Here is a 16,520-nt window from a genome sequence, read left to right as displayed (position 1 = left end):
ATGACTGATAAGATCCTTTTAAACTCTACCAATGGTAAAATGTTGTTAATCCAAATGAATCTGTCATTAGGCATACACAGAGTTCCCCAGACATTACCATTACATCACATAAAGGATCATATTAACAGTAATGTCTCTAATCTCACTGGCTTTGACCTTGTGTATTCATGCATCATCTCTTCCCTTTGCAAAATCTCATTCCATGATTTCTAAAGTCTCAGGGACCGTCTTACATCAGCTTGGGTATAAGTTAGCCAGTTACAGTCTATACTGCACCCACAATGGTTCTCCTGACCAACTGTAGACCTTTTCATTTAATGCCCTTCCTGCAATGCCCTCACTAGGACCACTGTTCCCGGTGCCCTTCGCAATAATGTTGGCGCCCAAACCAAAAGCACTATGTATCCCTTGAGAGTATTAAAAACACTCCTGAGGTATAGTCATTGGAGTCTTTAGTGAATTGAAGCCATTCTATCCAGCAGTGAAAACAATGTTTCTGTTTCTAACCCTGGGTCACATATCGACTCCAAAGTAACCCCATGCATCTATGTCTCATGTACTTTTATCAAAATAGTTTCTTTAGCTTGCTTCAAGCTCAACACAAAACCCAGGAGGTGAATCATATGAGGCAATAGACGCTCGATATTCAAGTGTATTCTCTTCTTCCCAACTCTTTATCCAGGCTCTCAACTCTGTGCAACTCAGTTTATAAAAATAGTTGTCTGTGGGCCTTTACACTACTAAATATTCTGACTATCAAGCCTATCACTGTATCTGGCATATACTATGTGTTCAGTGAATCTGTAGAATTGGTGAATAAATGAGTCAATGAAAAGAAAATAGTATATTATGAATCCCAGTAGTGGACATAGTTTAGGTTAAAGCTGGAGCCACAGCTATAAACCAAATTTATGGAAAAATATGAGGTAAGTATAGAGGATTTTTTTGGACTCCTAAAATCCATTTGGCCCCTCTACCTGCACAAAGACACACAGACACACACACACACACACACACGCACACGCACACACACATGCACGCACCTCTCCAAAGAGAAAAGAAATTCTTCGCAATCCTGGCCCCTCTTCCTATTTTGGCAAGAGTCTCTCTCTGCTTGCCTTTCTGTTGCCAGTGTTAATGCCAGGTCAAAGGATTATGGATCACTGGTCTACATGGTGCACCAGAACAAGAAAATCTGCCATATGCTTAGGAATTGGGGGTTGAAAGGCAAAAAAGAAAGAAATAGCAGATAATCAAAGCACTGAAGGGAGCCAATCAGACCTGGAGTCAGCTATTTATTGAGTATTGAATATTCTACGGTAGTTATCTGAGTCTCTGGGAGGTTACAAAACTCACCCGAATTCACATATTTAGTAAGATCAGACACTAGTCTGTCTGAATCCAGAACTCAAACAATTTCTACTCCCAGGCAACCTCAAGGCCAGTAGGATCTTAGTATCCCACCAAGCCTGGAGTATTAAGAATATAACAAATGGTAATTTGCCATATAGATCAGCCACAACTGGCATAACCAGCCAGTCCTAGCCATATATTTCTTTAATAAAAGTCACTATAATTTAATCTATAATATATGCATATACTCTACAAAAGAAACAATATGCTAACTTGATAGAAATATATGTTTCTAAATATGTTTCTTTCCATTACTAACTACTATTTGCCATCTACATGCAGGATACACGAAAAGCACTATATCATTGGTTTAAAAAGGCAATTTGGCCTCTACTGTGTTAATCCAAATGTTCCAATTAGTTTGGTGCTTTCATAATTATGTATAATTCAGTTCGCATTTATGCATAAATGTTTATTTCCATAATTGCAACAAGCACTTAAATTAATTACACTCTAACCTCTTGATTTTATGGGCCAATTGTTGAGTCCTTTTGTTAATATTTTAAAGTCATGCCTTTTTATTTTTGAATTCCCCCCCGTAACCCCATCTTTGATGTATTGTTTCTTATCCTTGTTTGGAATTCTCTATGGAATATTCTCAGAATAATCTTGCAGTTTTCTTTTATGACTGAAACTTTGCATTTTAACAGTTGTCTGGAGATAGTTTCTTCCTTGTGAAATATCAGTTTTAATAACAGGAAAAGGAAAATGCCATAAATCCGCACTAACCACGTAAAGCTGAAGTCTCTGAGAGACTGATTAACATGGAGACTCTACACAGGTTTTTCAGTAATTAGAGGATGTGCTTGTGTGGAGCCATGACTGCTCTGGCCTTGAAGCCATTTCCCAGGGCAGCCAGCAATTATTACAGCCTGGAGTACACTTCTTATATTCTCTGCCTACAGCTATTGATGCGGTTTTCAAATAAAAGTCTCTTAATTTCACAAAGAGTTAACATCATCTTGGATGAACAACACTTCTGCTAATACCTTCTCTACTTGGTTGAGAGAAAGCCCTCAGAGAGAAGGCAATTAGAAATTCCTAATTTGTTGTTCATCCATCTATAAAAGGTTAAGAATATTCTGGTCTCTGATTATACGAACTGAGCAGAGGGCAGGCAGATCTGGCCTCCCACAGAGCTCCAACCACCTACCTGCCCTATCAGCAAATGCTGCTCAACATTCTCTTCAGAGCACACGAGTGAGCTGGCAGTTTTATTGTGGGTTTGAGTATTTGTTTTTTTCTTTTTGTCTCAATGAATTATAGATAGAAAATACAGTATGAAAATGAGTGTCATTTTTCCTTTTGATACAATGCTTAGTATAGTATCAGTATGCAATAAATGCTAAGTGTTAGCCATGATGATTTTAGAGAAAAAAATCCATGTGATAATTCATCACCAGTGGCCATGGGGTTCTACTTTCTGATACATAATTGCTTGTATGATCTGGATATAATAATGTAGCATTATGAACAATTATGAATAATGTAGCTCACTACAATATAATATTGTTTTATATCAATTAGTGAGTGCTGATGAAATTTTGACTCCATGATAAAACTTGTAGATACATTATTAGGCTTCTGTTTGGTGGTCATACTACCTAAATAAGCAACACATAGAATAAACGACAAGAGAAAATTAACCTCATTGGTTAAGGTAATTGACTTGGCATTTGACTATCCTTTTCTATTCTCTCTGTTCTGCCAATTCAACCATTTCCTTTGGCCAAATGCACAAACTGAGTCGAGAAAAAAAGTCTCTTTAAGTCGGAGTGGGCTAGGGGGATGGTCTTAATGGAGAAAAGGAAAGGCAAAGAAAGAAGATGAAAGTCAAGAAGAAGAAGAAAGCTGAGAAAGTTAAGCAAACCCATGTGGTCCAACTCTCCGGCAGTGCTCTCTGGGAGCTGAGCAAGTTGAAATGATCCGGTAAAATATGAGCAGTTTAGCTTGCTTCATTATTTGAATGTGAAATAGATTCAGAAGTATCAATTTTTGTTTCTTTGGGAAATTCATTGCAAACCGTATTCAACACACTGATTTTTGATGCCATAAGCCTGACCTAACAAATAAGATTGGAAGAGACTGATTTCTGACTCTCACTGCAATTGGGTCTAATCCTAAATTCTGTTTTACAATATTTCTTTTTGAAAAACAATTGTGATATAGATACTTAAACTTATAGCCATATAATACATGTATCCTCAGTAAGCTTGATTATCAATTTTCTATCTATATTTCTATAAACATAGAATTTACAAAACTCTATTTTGTATGTGCTACACTGATGGTTAAATAGCTTCTATAAGAAATCTGGGCTCGGAGGGAAAAAAAGGGAGTGGGAGAGATGAGGGTTAAGGGATCAAATACATGATGACAGAAGGAAACAACTTTGGGCAGTGAACACAGAATGCAGTACACATCTGACGTGTGACTTGAAACCTATATAATTTTATTAACCAATGTCACCCCCATAAATTTAATTTAAGAAAAAGAAAGGAAAAGAAATCTAGCTTTTTGTCATAGTTCCATCTGATCTCTAGTGCTTCAGTTTTTATGTTTGTAAAATGGGGATAATATTCATTGTTATGTTTTCTTCTCATAATTGTTAAGAGATTAAATGAAATAATGTGCATGATGTGCATGCTGTGAAAACAAAAAAAGACTTCACAAATATATTGTTATTATTATATCCCTATAGGAAACACTGCATACACACATAAAAGGCAACAGTCAGTAAATCAATAAGTGTCAAAACAGTACAGAGGAGAGAAAACGATACTGATTACAGATAGCTGACAATTTACTGTGTTGGTCTATATTTTTTACACATTTTTCTCAAGTCCTTCTAGGTGATGAACTAATCTTGAAGGAAAAGAAATCAATTTTTGAAGTGTTTTTGAAGTAGAGGTCTCAGAACTATGACTCTTAATTCACAAGCTGACCGAAACAATGGCAGTTGTTGTGTAAATGTAATCTTCAATTAAAGATCTTGTCTTTGAAAACAACCAGCTGAGAGCCACCTTGACCACAGCATCCCATATAAACATCAAACCTGAAACACTGAATAAGTAGATTACTTACCTACAATTTACCTCCTATTAAAAAAAATGATTTGGGAATATGTCAGGTTCAGTTAGTTTCTCAGTGAAAAGTAAAACTCACAGATTAACATGCTCCAGGTAGAACAAAAGGCCTCTAGTATTCCTTCATTCAGGTTGAATCTCCTTCTTCTTTCTCGCTACTATTGGGGTGCAATAGACTTCATGTTTGTCCCTGACAATTCATAAATTAAACCCTAATGTCCAGTGTGATAGTATTTGGAGGCAGGACCTTTGGGAGGTGGTTAGGTCATGAGGATAGAATTCTCAAGAATGGGATTAGTGCCCTTATAAAAGAGACCCCAGAGAACTCTGCTCTCTGTCATGTAATGGTCCTAGTGGTCAGCTGTCTGCAACCTGGAAGCAGACTCTCACTTGAACACTCTCACTAGAATGGGAATAAATAAGTAAGCAAATAAATAATATCAAATATTCATAGGATTTATAGCAACTCAAATTCTTACACATTGCTAATGGGAGTATAAAATTATCCTCCTGTCTATGGCCATGCTACTCTGAATAAGCCCAATCCTGTTTGATTTTGGAAGCTAAGCAGGGTTGGGCCTGGTTAGTACTTGGATGGGAGACCACCTAGGAAGACTAGGTGCTGTAGGTGTAAAACAAACAAACAAACAAACAAACAAATAAATAAATAAAAGTGTTCTCCACTTTGGAAAAAATTTTTGGCTATTTCATATAAAGTTAACCACCTATCCCATGACCCAATGATTCCACTTCTAGGCATTTATTAAAGAGAAATGGAAACATATGTCCACAAAAGATCTGTACAAAACTCCGTGGCAGCATTATTTATATTAACCCCAAACTGGAAATAATTCAAATATCCATCAATTAGAGAACACATGAATAATAGGATACTCATACAATTGTATATCAATCAGCAGTAAAAAGAAACGAACTATTGATACACTCAATAACACAAATGAATCTCGAAAACATTATGCTGAGCCAAAGAGGCCAGTCATGAAAGAGTGCCTACTAGATGATATCACTTATAGGAAGAAATCCTAATACAACAGTTTTCTTCAGGTGAGCAGGAATTGACTAGTCATGAGCATGAGTGGATTTTCTGAGAAAATGGAAATTTTGTATATCTTATTAAGGATGTGGACTACATAGGTGTCTGCATTTGTCGAAACTCATTGAAATGTGCAGATCTGTGCATTTTAGTATATATAAATCTACCTCAATAAAATGAATGATTCATAAAAACTTATTTCAGCCAGTAAAATGGCAAGGCTACTTTTTACAAGCCTTAATGAATAAGAATTTTGATTTATGCATTTTTGTAAAAATTCAATTATGTGTTCTGGCTATTTTTCTAATATTATAAGTGAGTTTCTTAGATCATTTAATTAGATTGTTATAAAAATTCATTCAGTCCACTATCTGCAACCTGTAAACATGCAGGAGCTGTGACCGAACTGCGAAGCTATTGCTACAGCTGCCATTTCCTAAAAGAGACCTTGCCACTTGCTGCAACATGGATGGACCTCAAGGTTGTCATGCTAAGTGAAATAAGCCAGACAGAAAAAGGTGAAAATCACATGCCATCGCTTACATGTGGGATATAAACCTAAAAGCAACAAATGAGCAGGACAAACAAACAGAGACTCATGGACATGGACAATAGACTAGTGGTTACCAGAGGGTAGGGGTTAGGGGGAGAGGGGAAGTAGTCAGGAAAAAGGAGTCAAATATGTGGTGACGGAAAGAAATCTAACTATGGGAGGTGAACACACAATGTAACTATATATACGCCTTATTGTTAAAACGTACAGCTGAAACTTACCAGATTTCATTAACTGTCACCATAAAATTAAATAAATTTTCAAAAATTAAACAAACAAACAAACAAACAAATAAATAAAACAGACCTTCACTCCCGGGAAGAAGAAGACAGCAGCCGCTTCAGGAAATGGGTGTGGCTAGAAAATCACACCGAGGAACTAGATGGTTTGAGGAGCACAGAGGAGGTTTCTCTAAGACAGTTACTGAAGGGGACCCCACGTGGAGGAGAAGGGATGTGGTAGGTGCCCGAGGAGAACAATGGCGGAAAGCACAGCATGGGCGAAGACGCAGAGGTGCGAAAGAGCACAGGGGTGTGTACAGGGATCTGGAAGTGATGTTTATAACAGGAGTAGGGGATGAAAATGGTGGAAAGGTAAGACGAGAAAAAGAAAGAACGGATGCAAGCAGGAGAAGTAGGAAATGTGTAATCCTGTTTGACCTGAAATTTAAAGATTTGAAATTTAATGGGGCTCACGGGGCAGCATAATGCTATAGTCAAGAGCACCGTCTCTAGAGAGAGAGTCTCTGAATTTGAATGTCAGTACCAACACTTGTTAGCTGTGTGAACTTGGGTATGTTATTTAGCCTTTTTGTAAATTAATATAGGTAAATATATACACGTAGACACTTAGAGCATAGCTTATAATGTACTTTAAAAGGCATTATTATTATTGGTAGTAGTAGTAGTAGTAGTAGTAGAAGTAGTAGAAGTAGTAGCAGCAGCAGCAGCAGCAGCAGCAGCAATAGTAGTAAAGAATTAGATAAGACTTTCAAGATTAATGGTACAAGTTGTGGGTCATCTATCCCCTCCTAAACCCCTTCCCCACAACAGAGGGATGTGGCTTTGTTGAAAATCACTATAAAAAAAAAAACTATAAAAAAAATGGAAGTTCACATGCAAGAGTCCAGGTAGGAGAAAGATGATGAAGACTTGGACTAAGGCAATCGAACAATTCACACCTAGCAGAGAAGAAGATACAGAATCTAGGGATAGTTAGGAGACAAAATTGACAGGACTTGTTAATCAATTGACTGTAAAGAGAGAAATGTATCAAAAATGATTCTGAAGACAATTAGGTAGGTGCTGGTGTCATTAACTGAAAAATACAGGTAATGGAAAATACAGGTGGAGGAATGGACTAAAAAATGGGGTGAGTGGAGAAGAAAGAATGGGAGAGAACTGCACACACGTTCGGTCCAGACTAGCTGAGGAACATCCAGATTGATGTTATGGGTCCGGAGCTCAAGACATGCAGGGCCAGAAAAACTAATTGACAAGTCAGTGAAATCTTGGATATAGATGACTTGTCCATGAGATGATTTCAGATTATTTACCAGGGAGATGATTGAAGGGATGGGCTAAAGAGTGTGGTCAGAACAAAGGACAAACAATCACACTAGTGCAGGATTATAGGTGGACTCATAGGGCTCAGCAGATGAGCAAATAATTCTCAGATAATAGTGAAGGCAAGTCTGAAAAGGCTCACCGAGAATCAAAATCTTTGCCTGGACAAAGAGTTAAACTGTGAGAAGAAAGTTAGTGAACTGGGAGGATATCTGAGGGATGGATGGTTAGAGACCACAGAGGAGCTTTGGTGGGTCAGGCGGAACAGCAGAGGCGACATGAATAAACAGACTGCTCCAAACTTTGGCAGCAGTTGTTGTCTACACAATTCACAAGGCAATTAATCATGTGCTGTTTTTTGGCATCTCTTTTATAAACTTTTATCTGTATCTTTCATTAATATTTAACTCTTTATGCTTTTTATTTTAACTCTCTAGCTATATTTTTTAATTATTTGAAGACGGAAATTTTCAGATTTCTTTCCATATTTTCCAACGTCTAGTGCAGTGCTACATACAATTATTTGAAGGTTTAATGAGTTTGAATTCATCTTGATTTTAGAACAGATCAAGGGTCTGGAGATGATGCAGTAGTGGGTGATCTCATGAGGGAGGTTCCTAGATGAGTGGGACCAAAGGTCTCTAAACTAAAAAAAGAAAAGAACTGTGAGATCAGAATCCTGGTTGGATTGTGATGAATCTGAGTGACAGATGATATCTCAATACAGGGTTGAGATGGAAGGACATTTTATAGCAAGGATACAAATACCGACATTGCATCAGAATCACTGCACATCTGTACATGTACCTTCAATGGATCTGTCTTGCTCACTGCAAAAATCAGTGAGTGCATTCAGGTAGAACTCATGTGCCTAAATGTAGGTGCCCATTCCTTAGTGAAGCCCAAAGTATGAACACATCTCCAGGTGGGGGCTTTATATATTTATTGAGATGGTTCCTCTGTCTATAGGTGCACTGCTAAAAAATTCCTATTAAAAAAAAATCAAACAGTAATTTCCATTTCCAGCAATATCTGGAGTTCTAGAGAAAATCTTTCATAGTAGCATACCACACCAAAAATGTTGCTAAAATATTTTAAATTAGCTTTTCTGAGATATAAAAATTCTTTGAATTTTGGCAAACGTATAGTCTAGAAACCACTATCATAAGTAATGCACATTTCCAAAACTCAAAATAGTCCTCTCATGCACAGAGATAAATCCACGCCTATATAGTCATTTAATCTAGGACAAAGGAGGCAAGGCTATACAATGGAGTAAAGACAGTCTATGCAATAAATGATGTTGGGAAAACTGGACAAATAAATGCAAAAAAATGAAACTGGACCACCTTCTTACACCATATACAAGAATAAACTCAAAATGGATTAAAGACTTAAATGTAAGACCCAAAACTATAAAACTCCTAGAAGAAAACATAGGCAGTAAACTTTCTGACATTGTTCTTAGTGATATTTTTTTCTGATGTATCTTCTTGAACAAGGGAAACACAAGAAAAAATAAGCAAATGGTACTACATCAAACTAATAAGTTTTTGTACAGCAAAAGAAACCATCAACAAAATGAAAAGACAACCACTGAATGAGAGAAGATATCTGCCAATGATAAGGGATTAATACCCAAAATTTATAAAGAACTCATTCGACTCAACACCGAAAATAACCCAAACAATCCAATTAGAAAATGGGCAGAAGACCTGAATAGTCATTTTTCCAAAGAGGACATATGGATGACCAACAGACGGATGAAAAGATGCTTACATTACTAATGATCAGAGAAATGCAGATTAAAACCACAATGAGATACCACCTCACACATCTCAGAATGGCCATCGTCATCAATATCAAAATATAAATGTGGGTGAGGATGTGGAGGAAAAAAAACCCTCGTACTCTGTTGGTGGAATTGCAAATTGGTACAGTCACTATGGAAAAAAGTTTGGAGATTCCTCAAAAAATTAAATATAGAACCTTATGATCCAGCAATTCCACTTCTGGGTACTTAGCCAAAGAAAATGAAAACACTAATTCTAAAGATATATACACCCTTATGTTCACCGCAGTTCTATTCACAATAGCCAAGATATGAAAGCAATTTAAGTGTCCATCAGTAGATAATTGATAAGGAAGATGTGGTACATATATACAATAGAATATTACTCAGCCATAAAAAAAATGAAATCGTACCACTTGTGACAACATGGATGAAACTAGAGGGCATTATGCTAAGTAATATAAGTCAGACTAAGACAAATACCATATGATTTCATTTATATATGGAATCTAAAGAACAAAATACAGAACAAACAAAATGAAAACAGACTCAGAAATCCCATCTAGTGATTGCCAGATGGAAGGGGAGTTGTAGGGCTAGATGAAAAAGGTGAAGGGGTTAAGAAGTACAAACTGGTAGTCACGAAATAGTCATGGGGATGTGAAGTACAGCATAGGAAATACAGTCAATAATACTGTAATAACTATGTAGAGTGCCAGGTGGGTACTAGACTAATGGGGAGATTTACTTCATAAATTATTTAAATGTCTAACCGCTCTGCTGTACACCTGAAACTAATATAAAATAATATTGAGTATCAACCATAATTGAAAAATAAATATTTTTTTAAAAAGTTCTCTCCTGCCCCCTTTTCCTACCACAAAAATAGAGGAACTAACCTAGAAGAAGGATGGAAAATAGGTATTGGACACTTAGACCATGTTTTCATCTCCATGTTAGAACCTGTTGTAAATCTCACCTACACTGGGAATAGAAAATAAAAGCTTTGGTCTAGATTGTGGTCAAAGATAAGATGAAAAGGACAAATCTTAAGTACAAAATGAGGCTGGAAAAGCTACTGAAAATAGCAGAAAAGTGATGGAATCCTGCCAAAATGTTGTCGAGGAGAGGATGAATCTGATAGTGGTAGGTGGTGAAGGATTTAAAGGGGTCATGACTAAAGGCACAGAAACCAAGTAAGAATCTTCTAAAGGAAATCAGTCAAAGGATGAGAAGGGTCTCATTATTCCTGTAAATATATTAATTTTATATACGATTCTTGCTGGAATTAAAAAGGAATAGGTACAGAAATGTTGTTGGACATTGTGGTAAAGAATGATTCAGAGACTTGTCCACAGTCACAGAGTTGGGACTGTGAGGCAGAAAACCTGCCTTGTAGTCTCAACTTCCATCATGTCCATGGACAAGGCATTTAACCTCACTGAACTCCAGTTTCCTTCTGTAAAATGTAGATAATATTTGTGCTGTTTATCTTAAGCGCTTCGGTAGGGCTGAAGCAAGATGACTCGTGGCGAAGCATTTTGAAAGCTTAAAACTGTAAGGATGTAACATTAAGAAAACCAATAAAGTTAACTTGATTTCATACTTAGAACCTTTAAAGTATTTTCTCTATTTCAAGTGCTGAGGTTAGAAGGTCAGAGAAAGAGGGAAGAAAAAAAGAAAGTCAGATGGGAGAGGTGCATTGGTCCATCATTTTGGTCAGTACAAAGAGACAGGCAGGCAAGAAAGGATCCCTAATCTCACTGCCTGAGAGCTCAAATGAAATGCACAGCTTCCATTCTCCTGGCAGGCAGATCACATTTCTTCTATCCTGTATATTCTCATTTACACACAGTTTTGCAGATAAGGATGATGCCGCTGCTCATCTGCAAAAATATTTCCAAAGCCACTAATAAAAAGGTAACTTGCTCTGTGCTATGAGAGATGACAAACGCACCTTCGGATGAATGACGGGTAAAGAATTGTCATTTCTCTTCTCAAAATCAGGCTATCACCAGCTCATGTGGCTTGGCACCTGTGGCTTGTTAGCAATTACATTTGGAAGCCGACCCATTCAAAGTTCCCCCTGAGAGTTGTTTTAGGCTGTTGCTTTCAGTCTGTCTTTACCTGGTTTCTGGGCACTCCGATATGTATTTGAGAAGCAGCCTGAAACTCAGTTTTCTTTTTCTTAACATTTTCTCTCCTTTTTTCTTTCTTTTTTCTTTCTTTTTTTTTTAGAATTTTATGGTTTTATGAACACAAATACAATGTGCACACAAGCTGTCTATTCGTTTTCTTCACTGTGCAGCCTGGCATTGGGACTGATGACTCTGATAGCCATTTGGGCTGCTCTTTCCACAATGGCTTTGCGGTTCTTTGAGGAGATGCTGTGAGCAACCTCAGCACAGTAAGATTTGTTGCAACTCAGCAGCACCTCAAGCTCATTGACACTGTGGACCAAGAACTTCCGAAAGCCACTGGGCAGCATGTGCTTTGTTTTCTTGTTACTCTCATAACCAAAGTTGGGCATCAAGATCTGGCCCTTGAATCTTCTGCGCACTCTATTGTCAATGCCTCTGGGTTTCCACCAGTTACCCTTAATTTTGACATGTCGGTCTGACTGGTGCCGGATGAACTTCTTGGTCCTCTTTTTTGACGATCTTGGGCTTCACGAGGGGTCTGAGGGCATCTGTGATGCTGAAGAGGGGATGGCTGCCACCTCCGTAGGTTAAGTGTGGTTTTACTAGCTTTTAACCCAGGATTTAGGGAGAAACGGGAATAGCAATCCCTTTAGGTGTGATTATTTTGATTCTACTTGGATTTAGCTCTGGAATAAATTATTTGATATTGATTCTTATTAGAAAGGGTAGATACACTTCAAAAATGATTTAAAGTTGTTTGCACAACAACAGTGCCTTGTTTTTTGATAAGCAATATCAACAATACAACAAAAGAATATATTTTTCACTTAAAATGTACCAGGCATCTTCTAAGTACTATATGTGAATTACCTCATTTAATTCTCATTATAATGCTATGATACTCTTCATTTTACACATGAGAAAACTGAGGTACAAGGAAGTTAAGTAATTTACCTATTTTATATATATATATGTGTGTGTGTATATATATATATGAAATATACGTAATATTTATTTACATTTTACAAAAATGGAAACTGTTCTACAAACAGCCAAATTATTCTCCCTAAGTCACAATACTGATTCTGTAATTTCCTAGCCCAGAAATTTTAAGCGAATACCCTTTGTCTATCAAGTTAAGTGTAAATACTCTGTGCGACATACCAGATCTCGCATATTGGGATCCTAAGTGCCTTCTCCAGCCCTGTTTTCCAGCAGTTCTCTAGCCCTCAGCCAGGGTGATTTTGCTCCTTGGGGGGTATTTGGCAATATCTGGAGGTATCTTTGGCTATCACAACTCGGGAGGTGTCACCTGTGTCCAGTAGCTATACGTCAGTGATCCGGCTGAACATCCGTAAACGCACAATGCAATCCTTTTCCACGACAAACTATCAACAGCACCAGGTTGAGAAACCCTGCTCTCACCTATTCACCATCCAGACTGGACGACTTGTGGTTCGTTAAACAGTCTCTGTGGGTTTCATCTCTGTAGCTTTCTAATTTACTCCTTCACTAACCATTTACAGAATAACTACTATGTGCCAGGCCCTATTACTTGTAAGACATGACCCCTCATTTCAGTGACCAGTACCTGGCTTTCCATCTTTGTCCCCTTCCCACATAAAACCTGCCTGCTCTTCAAGTCCCCTCCCAGATATTATTTCCTCCATGAGCTATATTTTTTCTTTCATAGTATTTTTTAAAAATAAAATATTATGACATGTAGGTCTTGATTTTAAATGAAAATTGATTTTAAAAACTTTATTTCTCTATGATGAATTTAATGTAAACACTTAAGTGACATTTTTCACAGCAGCAATGTTGAAAAATTTTTTCAAACAGCATGTTTCAATGTTGTCGAATGACTTAATTTTTATTCCCAATAAGATTTTTTTTAAATGACAGTTTTGGAAGTGAACATAGTAAGTCATTGAAGTTCTAGTGAGCATACTGTAGCATGTGAAGAGGAGAATGTGAGAGGCTATGTAACACCCATTAGTCTGTACCATGTTTCATTTCAGCAATAAAAAGTTTTTAAGTCAATTTAATAAGAATTTATTGAGTGACACCATGAGCCAGACACTCACTGTGTTACATACTGGACTTACAAAGAAATACCTGGTGTTTCTTCCTACAGTGAGGTCAAGTAAACATTTTTAATATTTCAAGAGGTTTTATTACACAATATTGTAATAACTATGTATGGTATCAGATGGGTACTAGACTTATCAGGATGATCACTTTGTAAGTTATATATATGTAACTCTGTAAGTTACATTTATGTGTCTAAAAACTATGTTGTATACCTGAAACTAATTTAATATTGTATGCCAACTGTAATTGAAAAATAAAAAAAATTAACCTTAAAAAAGTTGTTTTATTATAGAAGTAGAGGGCCCTTTATATGAACAAATATTCTGATGACCAAGTAAATGTAGAAGTGGCCATGGGTGTAGGTATTGAGGCATCACTTCTTTCTAGTGCTTTAGAAGAAACCAAAGAGGAAATCTGGAATGCAGGGATCATTGAGGGTCTTAACAGTGACACTGAGTAACAGCAAATGGAAGTGACTCGCATGGCTAAGTGTCCCTTATTTAAAGGGATGATTCCATAGTTGAACAATACAGTCTGCCATTACAAAAATATTTATTAGTGTGCCTAAACCTCATAGTTTAGCGTGTTACCGAAATTAGAGTTACAAATGTGTATGACACATATCATAAAGTTTGACTCTCACTTCTTGGTTCAGCCTCCCAGATTTATGGTAAGTAATTTCTGCCTTCTTGTTCAGACTTGAGTCATTGAAATCTGCCCTTCGGTTGCACAATCTTAAGGCTTTAAAAAAAAAAAAAGATAAAACAACAACAACAAAATGCCATTCTTTAAAGGCAGATTATACAAAAGGTCAAATTGTGTCTGTCAAGGCCACGAGACATGTGTTGGTGTCCTCGAAGTATTAAACATCTTGAAGTACTGAAAATGTTTCCTTAACCTGTGTCTGCTCAGGAATTCTCTCCTTCTGGAGCTTCACTGGGGGTGGGAGTTTGAGTAATTCAAGGAAGAAGGGGAAAATGGTAGAGAGAGAAGAGGAAGATTTAAAAATTAACTACTGAACATAAAGCTGAATTCATTTGAAACAAGTAAGAAATCACACAACCTGGGGATAACAATCCTTGTGGCATCCTGTCATGTAATGAGAACAATTCTAGATCAGAGTTTCTCAAATTTTAGTGGCCCTAAGAATCACGGGGGGGGGGGGGTGCTTATTTTAAATGCAGATTCCCCTATAATACTTCTCAAACTTTAGTGTTTATATGAACCACCTGAGAATGTGTTGAACTATAGATTCTAATTCAGTAGGTCTGAAAAGGGACCTGAGAGTCTGCAGTTTAAAACCTGTATGTTCAAAGACCTCATTTGAGTAGCAAGAGCAAGACAGCACTGGTTTGTCAACTTTTCTATTCACTGGAATCACCCGAGAAGCTTTAAAAATCCTGCTTCCTGAGTTCCATTCTTATTTAGCTGATATGAGGATTTTTAAATGCTCTGCAGGGGATTCACATGTGCAGCCAAGTTTGAGAACTACTGTGCTACAGATGCTGATTTTGTAGACAGCTCGGGAGTCTATATCCCAGCCATGCCCGAGCCCCTCCCCTGTGCCCTTCCACTGCTATGGACCTAGAGCGATGCAAATCCATGATCAATTATTTTGGTCTCAGGAGGACACTGTAGATTATCAAAATTTAATTGTATTAAGGGGTAAAGAATCCTTGTTATCCAGAAAGGTGCCAGGTGAGTCATTGTGGAAAACAATCAGAGTCTGGCGAATTCATCAATCCTCTTGGACAATTAGAAATCAAAGCTTTGCTTCTCCTTTTTCACACTGATGCCCAGGTAACACATCAGACCCATTTAGCTCTGTGGAGAACTGTGGCCTACCTCACACCCCAAACATAGAGGAAAATCTGGGCCAGTCTTTTAGAGGGCCTTGATAGAGATGTACTTAAAGTATGTGACCAAAGCCTGAAATGATTTTAGGAGAGCAAGTCCAAAAGAAAGAAAAGTCTACATTTATTACTGACGATGGAGCAACTGAGTAGCATTGACACTCTGTCCTTGAATACGTTATTCTGCCAATTAGAGTCCTCACTACGGCAGCCCTCTGCTCCGCTGGGGGACATGGGTTGTGTGTGACTGTAGACTGGGGTGTATGGGTAACGAAAGCTCTCACTGAGCCAGTCCTTTCAATGTCTGAAACTGTTTTACAACATTCCCCACTTGCTGCCAGCTGGTTCAACAGTTTCAGAAGTATGTATTATAAGACAATGTTAAAAGAATTCATTATTTGTATGAAATCCAGCAAAGATTGCTAGCAGCTCCATGCTTTTCTTAATCAGGATAATGCCATATTCTGAGACAATGCCACCTATAGTAGCATCTTTTCTTGATTTCATAGATTCCCTAAAAACAATCATAAAAGTGGCTCCTAAAATTCAAGGCCTTAAGCATTTATAAAAAAGAATTTCGTGTATGGAATGAGGACATTTTCTGCTGAATTTTTAAACACAGTTCATGGGGCTCTCTATAGTCAGAATGAGTTTCATGCTGAGATCTTTTTTTTTTTTCCTTCTGGAATAAGTTTAGAGCTGGCATGACAGATAATGAGCACACTTTAGTATGAACAAGGCAGGAGTTAATGTCTGGCTGACATTATTTCCTACTGAGCTGAATATGGCAGAAATGAAAAATAATGTTTGCTACTTCTGTATAAGTTTCACCAGGGAAGGAAAAATTATAAGAAACAAAATCAAATTCCCCCAGGGAATTTTTTAAGAGTTATTTCATAATAGGCATGATTCTAACTTTGACTATTTGAGAAAGACTTAAGACGCTGTCTGTGGTTCCGTACTAATGTC

General features: G+C 37.3%; 2 pseudogenes; one reads left to right on the top strand and one right to left on the bottom strand.

Annotated features, from left to right (window-relative positions):
• Positions 1–5,011: 5,011 nt before the first annotated feature.
• LOC112475105 lies at positions 5,012–5,130 on the top strand (annotated as a pseudogene).
• A 6,617-nt stretch (positions 5,131–11,747) lies between these two features.
• On the bottom strand, positions 11,748–12,780 carry LOC102895723 (annotated as a pseudogene).
• Between the last annotated feature and the right edge of the window lie 3,740 nt (positions 12,781–16,520).

This window comes from Pteropus alecto, unplaced genomic scaffold (assembly GCF_000325575.1).
Source record: "Pteropus alecto unplaced genomic scaffold, ASM32557v1 scaffold50, whole genome shotgun sequence".
NCBI lineage: Eukaryota > Metazoa > Chordata > Mammalia > Chiroptera > Pteropodidae > Pteropus > Pteropus alecto.
The sequence above is the reverse complement of the archived record's forward strand: the minus strand, read 5'-3'. Positions and strand labels throughout refer to the sequence as shown.